Here is an 11,513-nt window from a genome sequence, read left to right on the forward strand (position 1 = left end):
GGAAAGTATCAGCTAGTGTCATCCATGTACCCTTCAGTAGCTCAATACTTCACTTCTTAACCTTTTCTTCTTCTTTCTTGTCCCCAGGGGCAAACTGCTTCTTCCTTCCTCTCTGTAAGCCCCAGTCTCTGGCCTCCATCTTTGGAGGGCCCATCCCTGTGCCTGCCAAGCCTTGACCCCTACCCAGAGGAGGGTCAAGAGAGCCTGCCAAAATCTTGACCACTCGCCCAGTCTATCTAAACTGCTTCCACAGAAAGTCCCCTTGTTGTCTCTATTGTCCTCTGACCCGGGGATCTCCTTCAAGGATTCCTGGTTCCCCCTCGGGGCCACCCAAGAATGCAGGAATCCTATTATACCTGGATATTTTTTAATTTGGCTTGTTGTGATTTGGCTTGATTGGGATTTTTGTGTTGGTAGAGAGCTCACATTAGGAAAGTTTCTTACATCTCGGAGGTCCCACCTGGTAGGGCAGCCTTACCGCATGGCCATAGGACATGTGTCAAAAGCTCCCTATCTGAGCTCTCCACACCACACTAAAACCAGCTACTGGGCTACAGCGGCTGCGTCTTGGTGAGTCCCTTTTTCTTGTCTATGCTATAGGGTTTTGGGGGGACCTATTCGTACTTACTTTTGTCAATTATCGGACTCTTATGGAAGCCGCAGGCCCATGCCAAGAGTTCCAACCTTAGCAGCTAGACCAGCAAGACTGGGTCTAACTGAGATGGACTTTGTTTGCTCTAGGGACACCTAGCATTCAATTTCCACGACCCCATTAGGCCTAAGAGCTATTTTCAAGGACACATGGTAATAGGCTTAGGCCACACAATTGGGCATAGACTTTAAAATAGATACTTGCAGTTTAAAGCCAGATCCGCTGTCACCCCTGGGATGCCTCTTATAAAATCTTTATAAATTAGGACTATCCAATACAGTCTGTCCTGAGCTGCTAATTTCCCTATGTACTAAGATTTGGCCTCAATACTATCCTGGCAATGGGATGCATTGGCCACCAGAAGGAAGCCTTGAGCTTACTGTCCTCCCGGACCTAAAACATTTTTGTTGCCATAAGGACAAATGGGTAGAGCTTACATCTGTCCATGGTTCGGGGGTTCTGTGTTCTCTCCCTTCCTTAGTAGCCAGTGTCTCACAGCACCAGTCTTGGTAGCTAAGGACAAAATGCCTACAAATTCCCAGTCATCTGGGAATTGGGACCCTGACAATTCCAGCTGGAACATGCAGCCAGAGACACTGTCCCCTGCCCCACCCCCTCAAGCCTGCACTACCCAACCTCCTCCTGTGGAGCAAAATTCTTCACATTTCTCTCCTTTCCTGTCAACCCCCTCCCTTGCCAATCCGGGGGTTCAAGGTCAACTTCCACCTTACCCACCTTCTTCTCCCCCTCCCCCTTTTACCTCATCTCCCCACCCTTGGCCCCCTCTGGGCACTGGGCTAGCTCCTCCAAATCCTCCCCAGTCTCCTCCCATACTAGATCCTACCATAGCTCTGCCCTTCTCTGTCCTCTCTGGGAGGTGGTGGGAATCCATGGCATTATGAAAGTTCATGTTCCCTTTTTCCTTCCTGATCTCTCTCAGATAGAAAAGAGGCTAGGTCCTTTTCTACTAATCCTTCCGTTTTTGTAAATTGGTTACAAAAGACCATGGTCCAATATACCAGGCTAGATCCAGCCTCCCCAGTGGGTGAGCCATGGCTACCCGTTTTATTTCTCAGTCAGCACCAGATATTAGGAAAAACTTAAGAAAGGTTGAGGAGGGTCCCCAAACCCTTATACAGGAATTGCTGAAAATGGCCTTTAAAGTTTATAATGCCTGAGAAGAAACAGCTGAGTCTTCCCCACAGACAAGGTTACAACAGGCAGCTAACCTGTCTTAGCAGCTGCCTTTAGGTCACAGGAAGGGGGACAAGAGAAGCCAATCACAAGACTCTACCCTGGTGGAGCCCAGCCTAAGTCAACCTCACAGGCAAGCTGTTTCAAGTGTGGCCTAAATGGTCATATGGCATGATATTGCACTATGCCTCTTTCGAGGTTATGCCCTATCTGCCAGCAACCTGGACACTGGAAATCACAATGCCCCTGTGTGGGCTTGTCCTCTATGCCACACCACGGAGGTCTGGCCTCACCAACATTGGCAAGTGAAACTGTGCCAGTCTTCAAACTTCTCAGCCTTGCAGAGGATTGAAGCTGCTCAGACTTGGTATATCCTGTAACCTGATCCGAGCTTAGGATAAAGCTGCAGGTAGCAGGTAAGTCCATTACTTTTATTTTGGGAATGGGAGCCACCTATTCTGTTCTAACATCTCACTCGAACCTATGTTCCCCTCACCAATTTCAGTTATGGGGGTAGATGGAACCCGTTCCTCCCCACTTAAACCTTGCCACTCCCCCTCATTCTTGCAGGACAATTTTTCTCTCACTTTTTCTTAGTGATACCTGCTTGCTCAGCACCTTTACTGGGTCAAGATATCCCTAGCTGCTTTGGGGCCACAAAAACAAAAGATGGATGGTTCTATTTAAATAACCATCTCATCCTTCCTCAAGACCAGGCAATGTCAATCATTTCAGACATCCACCAGACCTTACACATAGGCCCCAAAGCTTTGTTCTGCTTCTTGGAGCCCCTTTTTGACCCCACCCATCTCCGAGGTTCTATTTTACAGATTCACTACTCCTGCCAAACGTGTGCCCAGGCCAACCCACAATGGACTTTCCACATATGTCAGTCTCTACATCAGCTTCATGGACACCAACCAGGCGAAGATTGGCAGGTTGATTTCACTCATATGCCTACTCATTAAAAACTCCGTTATCTCTTAACACTTGTAGACACTTTTATTGGATGGAGAGAAGCATTTTCAGCCTCCAGGAAAACAGCAGGTGTGGTGGCTCAGGTACTCCTGGACCACATCATTCCTCGTTTTCGTGTCCCATGAACCATCCAGATGGACAGTGAGCCAGCCTTCACTTCCAGTGTCATGGAGCTCATGTGAGAAGCTCTCAACATCTCCTGGAAATTCCATATACCATACCATCGACAATCCTCAGGAAATGTGGAAAGGGCCAATGGACTCATCAAACAACAGCTAACCAAGCTCTCCACTGAACTCAGGCTATCTTGATCCTCCCTTCTCCCCATTGCCCTTACTCGCCTCAGGGCCACCCCATGTTCCCCTATGGGCCTTAGCCCTTTTGAGCTGCTTTATGGAAGATCCTTTCTCCTTAACCATCACCTCCCAGTCCAAACTCCTCTGCTGTGGGAGCACATTCTGCTCCTTCAGCCAATAGCCTTTAAGATACCAGCCCATTTGGGCGTGGTCTCTTATAGTTTAAAAAGTAGCGGGAACCATGTGCCTACTCTCCTGCTTCTGGTTCCTGTTCCGGCTGCTAGACACTGGTCGCTCAGAGACTATTGTTTATGACGGTGATCTGTAAGCTTTCCCCTTAAATAAATAGCCCCTTTATTATCAACAATTCTGAACTGTTGTGGGATTGTTTTACGGCATCACTCCTCCACTGGCAGGGTACCTTTTACCTCTCCCTTTTAAGGTCCCTTCTCCATTCACACTCTGACAGTTGTCTACCTGCCCATACACCGGGGACCTAATGCCCCTAAACCTGCCCTGCTCTCCCCAGGGGACAGAGTACTCCTCAAACAAATAACTCCTAGGTCTCTTGAATGTCAATGAACAGGACCTCACATGGTAATCCTCACCACCCCCTCAGCTACCAAGCTCTTGGGACACTCATGCTGGTACCATCTCTCCAGGCTCAAGCGGGCACCTACTCAGGACACTTGGTCTGTCCAACAGACAGGACCTTCCACCCTCTGGTTTTCCAGGATGCCACAATAAAGGGTCTACCTCATCTTCTTGGCACACTCATCTTTGGTGATAACACTATTTTTTTCCTAGACACTTTTCCCAAGGAACAGATGCCTGGCATCTCCAGGATGACAGTACATGGGATGCCTTTCCAGCCACACCTCTCACTGAGCATGGACCCACCAACACCCAGCTCTCCCCTTCCCCATGACATCCCATGACTGCAGGAAGCATCAGACTTGAGTCAATGCCCCCTTTTCCTCAGAGAGCCTAAATGTTGGTAAATATTACCTCAGCTTCCTGTTACCCCTTATACAAACAGTCTGAATTGTAAGTCCCAGTCTCTGATCTTCCTCTTTGGAGGCCCCTTCCCTGTGCCCACCAAGCCTTGACCCCGCCTCAGAGGAGGGTCAAGACAGTCCACCAAAAACTTGACCACTCCCCCAGTCATTTTAAACTGCTTTCCGGGAAAGTCCCCTTGTGGTCTCTTTCCTCTTCCCCACGCTCATGGTCACCTTTGCAGCTTCCTGGTTCCCCTCGGGGACACTCAAGAACACAGAAATCCCATTAAACCTAGATATTTTTTTTATTTGGCTTGTCATGATTTGGCTTGATTGGGATTTTTACATCGGCAGAGAGCTCACATTAGAAAAATTTCTAACACTCTCCCTGGCTCCCTTTCCCCCTACCCCCATCCCCCACACCTCTCCTATCTTCTGTCATTAAAAACCAAACTGTTCATTTTTCAATTAACTAAAACGCCTTAGGTTTACTTATCTTAATTTCATGTGCATAGTGTTTTGCCTGCATGTATGTATACACAGTGTGCATGCCTAGTACCTACAGAAGTAAAGGAGAATATCGGCTCTCCCATGGAAACTGGAGTTAGAGCCATTAGTGAAGAGACTATGTGGGTGCGGGAACCCTAGCTGTCTTGGAACTTGCTCTGTAAACCAGGCTGGCCTTAAACTCAAATTCACCTGCCTCTGCCTCCTGAGTGCTGGGATTAAAGGCATGAGCCACTACCACCTATAGCACAAATAACAAATGCCCAGAGACAGAAATTGGGGTTTAACCCGAAAACCAGAAAAGCAAAGCAGCCAAGCCCCTAGAGAAGTATAACCTCTACCAAGGTGGGGCAACTGCAAACTAAACAAACTAAGCCTCTCTCTCCTCTCATTTTATATTCCCTCTAGTACTAGGATTAAAGGTGTGAGACACCAACACCTGGATTTGTTTCTGCATTATCTTGTGTAGCCCAGGGTAGCCTTGAACTCACAAAGATCCATCTGCCTCTGTCTCGGTCACCTTGATTATAGCATTAGAATTAACTGCTGAAGCAGAAAAGAAATTGATGATTGTCGAGGGTAAATTACAGGAGGCACATGTGGATAGGGTGAATCCAAATCTTAATTGTATTCTAGTCATATTGCCCTCCAGAATTTCTCCTACAGGAATTTTAATGCAGAGGGATGATATTATCTTAGAATGGGTCTTTTTACCACATAAACCAAGTAAAAAAATAAAAACTTATGTGGAAAATCTCTCTGAATTAATTATAAAAGGTAAATTGAGACTTTGTTAAGTAGCAGGTATAGACCTAGCAGAGATTAGAGTATGTTTTACTGCCAATGAAATAAAAAAGTTATGGAAAAACAATGAACTCTGGGAAAGGGTTTGTGCTAATTTTTTGGAGAAATTAATAGCAATTATCCCAAAAGTGATAGACTTAACATCATAAAAAGAACTTCTTGGATTCTTCCCTGAATTTTATGTGATGCACCAAGTAATTGAAGCCTGTATATTCTATACTGATGCAAATGAAACAGGGAAGGCAAGATAAAAATTGGAAGAAATAAGTAAGGTGGAACAAAGCCCTTATAATTCTGTCCAAAAGGCAGAATTATATGTTATTGTTATGGTGCTAAGGAATTTTAAAGAAACTCTCAATATAGTTACTGACTCACAACATGCAGCAAGAGTTGTCTTACATATTGAAACTGCTGAATTTATACCAGATGATACAGGGTTGACTTCATTGTTCATCCAGGTGCAAGACATAATCAGGAGTAGGCTTTGTCCTATATACATAACACACATCTGATCCCATGCGGGTCTGCCAGGTCCTCTACCACAAGGTAATGCAGAAATTGATCGATTATTGATTGGAAGTGTGTTACAGGCCTCTGAATTTCACAAAAAAAAACCATCATATCAATAGCAAAGGTTTAAAGAAAAAGTTTTCTATTGCATGTCAACAAGTTAAGGAGATTATAAAGAGATGCCTTACTTGATCTTTCTATAACCAAACACGGTTACCTGCAGGGAGTAACCCAAAGGGTACTCAAATGAATGAAATCTGGCAGATGGATGTGTTCCACTTTACAGAATTTGGTAAATTGAAATATGTGCACCACACCATAGACACGTATTCAGGTTTTCAATGGGCAACTGCCCTGAGCTCAGAAAAGGTTGATTCAGTAATCACACATTTATTGGAAGTTATGGCCATCATGGGTATACCTGCGCAAATAAAGACAGACAATGGTCCAGCATATGTATCTAACAAAATGAAACAGTTTTTGCTTATTAAAATATGAAGCACATTACAGGTATACCAAATATTCCTACAGGTCAGGCAGTTACAGAAAGATCAAATTGTACTATAAAGGGTATGCTGAACAAATAGAAAGGGATTGAAAATACCCCCAGAAATAGATTGCATAAGGCTTTATTTATTTATTTATTTATTTTTTTTTTTTTTTTGGTTTTTCGAGACAGGGTTTCTCTGTGGTTTTGGAGCCTGTCCTGGAACTAGCTCTTGTAGACCAGGCTGGTCTCGAACTCACAGAGATCCGCCTGCCTCTGCCTCCCGAGTGCTGGGATTAAATTAACCTTCAGTTTTCCTAACGCTAATGAGAAAGGAACAACAGCAGCAGAGAGGCATTGGATAAAGGAAAAAACTTCTAAATTGAATCAACCAGTATATTTCAAGGATGTGTTGACCTCACAATGGAAACCAGGAGATTGCTGCAGTAGGGAAAGGGTTTTGCTCTTGTTTCCGCAGGAGAAGAAAAATTATGTATACGATCAAAATTAATAAAGATTCGTTTTGAAAAGGACAAACCTACTGAAACAGGGAAATGTCAGCTCATCCACGATGGTGACAACCATACAGGTGGTAAGGAAAGCCATATAGTGTTGGGGCGGGGTTCTGCTCTTATCTTTGCATGAAATTTACATGTCATCAAAAATCAAGAGACCCTGGATGTTTGAATGCTGACAGAAGAAAAAATAGCTATCCACTAAGAAGCATCTAGAAAACATAATTTAGTTTATTAATCCAGGTACTGTTTATACTAACATTTATACACACATGCACATACACTCATATATATTTGGATTTAGAGTTAGACAATGGCTCTGTACTTCCTTAATCCAAGCTTGTTGTTAAAAGGAACATTCAGGGTTTCTATCTCATATCAGGAGCCATCTTATTTGGGACAGAAGGAAGACGTTAGGGAAAAAAATTACTTTCTCCATGCCTATTTTGTCTATATCATATTCTTCATTGTATATATGTTTATATGAATGATGTTTAAGTTTTCCCTTATGAACAATAGATTTTCCTACAGATCCTTTTTCTTCAGTAATCTTTGAAGTTTCCAGGAGTAAGATGGGGCCACACAGCAACCACTCTACCTAGTTGAGATGATATGATGATGCAGACAGCACTACTATAAGATCATTTTGGATACCAGCTGCTTTAATGATGCACCTTCTCTTATTCTGGCCAGAACTCCAAATGAGAACTTTGGAAAAAAACTATTGACTGCTCAGAAATTGCTTGCAACTATACTAGACAGTAATTTTGGAATTAAACCACAACTTAATTTTTGCAGGATATCCCATTGAGAAAGAGAACATCACCCCCATGATAGCGGGAAGTAATTCTAGAAGATGACGCGCCCTATTACAAATAAATTTGTCCATAGGGTTGGGAATAGTGTTTAGGATTTGTCGATTATCACTTGTACTAGATGAAGAGGTGGGGTGAAAACTATGTTGGTTCAAAAAAAGGAGGGGATAGTAATATTGGGTAGTAGAGTGAATACTTGTGATCTATTATTTATGGATAATTTACATTGGTATAGTTTTTGTCTATTGATACAAGTTCAAATTATATTTGTTACTTTTGTTTACATTACTTGTACATATATGCAAAGTTATTTTATCAGATTGTATATATGCATGTTTCTACGTTTTGTATATTGATACAACTTTTAGGGTATATTTTCATATTGCATTATATATTACTCCTATCTCTTATCAATATACATTGTTTACATCTTGAGGTCATTGTCTTCATTTGTTACACATTTGTTTACAGATTATTTAATATTCTTATTATAGGTCAATATTTGTTCATGTTTGTTGTACATACAGTCAGATCAATTAGGTTCTTTAGATACATAAAGATTGTATTCTGACTAGATAGGTATTCTTCTGTGGAACATAGAATTTAAATAATTTAGGGTTCTGTTGACGAGACATGATTGCTCCTGACAGCACCAATCTATTCCTGAGAGAATATTGAGCACTGAAGACACTCCACTCGGAGGTTGTTTTCTTCTTGGCAAAACTGGCCTTTGGGCAAGGAACTGACAATGCCTCAACCACTGACAAGTTACATAGTTTCTGGAAATGGATAAGCAGGACTGTCAAATCTTGAAGACAGGGTAAAACTGGTTTGAAAAATCTTCTGCCTCTGAAAATGGTCTGTCAGGTATACTAGGCCTTCGCCAGGGTTGGTTGTTTCAACATTGCAAATGAGACTTTGGGTGATTGCTCAGGTGGCTAATTGTCTCTGTCATATATTGCTCACTTGGGAAGCTACTTCATTGTACTTCCTGATTGCTCAAGAATATTAGCTCCCAGAGCTGGAAAGATGGAGCATTGCCTGCTTCTCCAAAGGTCCTGAGTTCAATTCCTAGAAACCACATGGTGGTCGCAGCCATCTGTAATGAGGTCTGGTGCCCATTTCTGGCCTGCAGGCATACACACAGAATACTGTATACATAATAAATATTTTTTTTTTAAAAAAAGAATATTATCTCACTTCTCAGGCCTTCAATGTGGTTGAAGATTAGATACTCTTATGATCCAGCCAAGCCATTTCCTATACAAGTCTTAGACTTCATAGGATAAAATGTTTATTAAAACATTTAGAATATGTTACTTGCTTAATATTGTTTATTCTGGTTGTAATTCTAATTATGCTTGATATTTGTCCCTAGTGTATATAGATTTGTATTGGGTTTGAAACTCTCTTATTTAAACTAAAAGGGGAGGTGCTGTTGGAGCACATTCTGTTCCTTCAGCCAATAGCCTTTAGGATACCAACCCACTGGGGCATTGTCTCTTATGCTTTAAAAAGCAGCCAGAACCGTGGGCCTGCTCTCTTGCTTATGGCTCCTGTTCAGGCTGCTAGACTCTGTTCCTGTTTGTGCTCAGAGGACTGTTGTTTAGGATAGTGATCTGTAAGTTTTCCCCTTAAATAAATAACCCTTTTATTATCCTAATTCTGAACTACTGTGGGATTGTTTTAAGGCATCACCCAGGTTTTGTTCCTAGCATACACATGACCCCAAATTTCCTGGAACCCAAGTTACAGAGAATCTGATACCCTCCTGACCTCTGTGGGCAGTAAGCACAAAGTGGACATACATATATTCATATAGAAAATAAAGAGAGAGAGAGAGAGAGAGAGAGAGAGAGAGAGAGAGAGAGAGAGACAGAGAGAGAGAGGGAATATAAATGAAAACAGGGCAACAGGGCAGTGGCAGCAGCTTCCAATCCTTAATCATGTCCTATCCTGGGAGGCAGCACCACCTACTGTCCATATAGAAACCTACAGTCTGCTAAAACATTTAACTGAAGGAGCCACTCCATTGCTTCATTTTAGGCAGTTTCAGTAACTCAGGCTAAAATAATTTACAAGTTACACTGAACTTGAATTGATGAGATGATATTAAGATTCCACATATATGAACTTGGTAAGAAGATCAGAACAGGAATCAGGTGGGGCTAGAACTCAGAGGGGTTCACAGCCCTGCATGGGGTCAACTACAAAAATAAGAGTGAATTCTGAACCTGGGTCTGCCTTGGAATTTTACTTCACTGCAGCAGGAGGAGTGTGATGTGGTCCTTAGGAGAATCAAATTCCCTAGACACACAGTTTCTGTATCAGAAAAGGAATTAGGAAACTGAAATTCTTTTTATTGTTGTTGTTTTGATTTTAATTTATTTTTTTAAAACAGCCTTTTCTCATTTTACATGCCAAATCCATTTCCCATTCCCTCCCTTTTTCTGCTTCCTCCACCTTCCCCTACACATGCTCCTGTCACTCCCCAGAGAGGTTAAATCTGCCCACCAGGGAGTCTACAAAGTCTAGCACATTTCTTTGAGGCAAAACCATGGCCCTTCCCATAATATCTAGGCTGAGCAAGGTATCTCTCCAGAGAGAATGAGTTCCAAAAAGACAGAACAAGCAGTAGGGATAATTTCTTATGCCACTGCCAGTGACCCCACAGTCTGCCCATCATACATCTGTCACCCACATTCAGAGAGCCTAGTTTGGTCCTATGCTGGTTCCCTCACTGTCAGACCAGATTGGAAGGCTTCCATTAGCTCAGGTAAGCTGTTTCAGTGGGTATCCCCATCATGGTCTTGACCTCTTTGTTCATATTCTAACTCTTTTCTCTCTTTGACTGGACTTGAGAGCTCAGCCCAGTGCTCCACTGTGGTTCACTGCATCTGCTTCCATCTGTTGCTGGATGAAGGTTCTATGGTGACATTTAAGACAGTCATCAATCTGACTACAGGGCTAGGCCAGGTCAGGTACCCTCTCCACTATTGCTTAGTGGAGATCATCCTTGGGGATTTCTGGGAATTTCTCTAGTGCTAGGTTTCTTGATAGCCCCATAATGTCTCCCTCAATCAAAATATTTCTTTCCTTGTTCTCCCTCTCTGTCCTTTCCCCCATCTCGACCACCCAGAAAATACAGAAATTCTTTTTTTTATTAATTTTTATTGAGCTCTACATTTTCCTCTGCTTCTCTCCCTGCCTTTCCCCTTCCCTTCAACCCTCTCCCAAGGTCCCCATGCGCCCAATTTTCTCAGGAGATCTTGTCTTTTTCTATTTTCTACTTCCCATGTAGATTAGATCTATGTATATCTCTCTTAGGATCCTCATTGTTGTCTAGGTTCTCTGGAATTGTGATTTGTAGGCTGCTTTTCTTTGCTTTATGTTTAAAAAACACTTATGAGTGAGTACATGTGATAATTGTCTTTCTGTATCTTGGTTACCTCACTCAAAATGATATTTTCTAGTTTCAACCAGTTGCCTGCAAGGTTTAAGATGTTATTTTTTTGACTGTGTAGTACTCTATTGAGTAAAGGTACCACATTTTCCTTATCCATTCTTCAGTCGAGGGGCATTTAGGTTGTTTCCAGGTTCCGGGTATGATAAACACTGCTCCGATAAACATAGTTGAGCACATGTTCTTGAGGCACAATTGAGCATCATTTGGATATATACTCAAAAGTGGTATTAATGGGTCTTGAAGCATTCAAGCAATTCAAATAGAACATAATAACATACAATATCCAAACTG

Source organism: Microtus oregoni, unplaced genomic scaffold (genome assembly GCF_018167655.1).
Source record: "Microtus oregoni isolate MIOR12 unplaced genomic scaffold, Mior012 000046F_ref0000063, whole genome shotgun sequence".
Classification (NCBI taxonomy): domain Eukaryota; kingdom Metazoa; phylum Chordata; class Mammalia; order Rodentia; family Cricetidae; genus Microtus; species Microtus oregoni.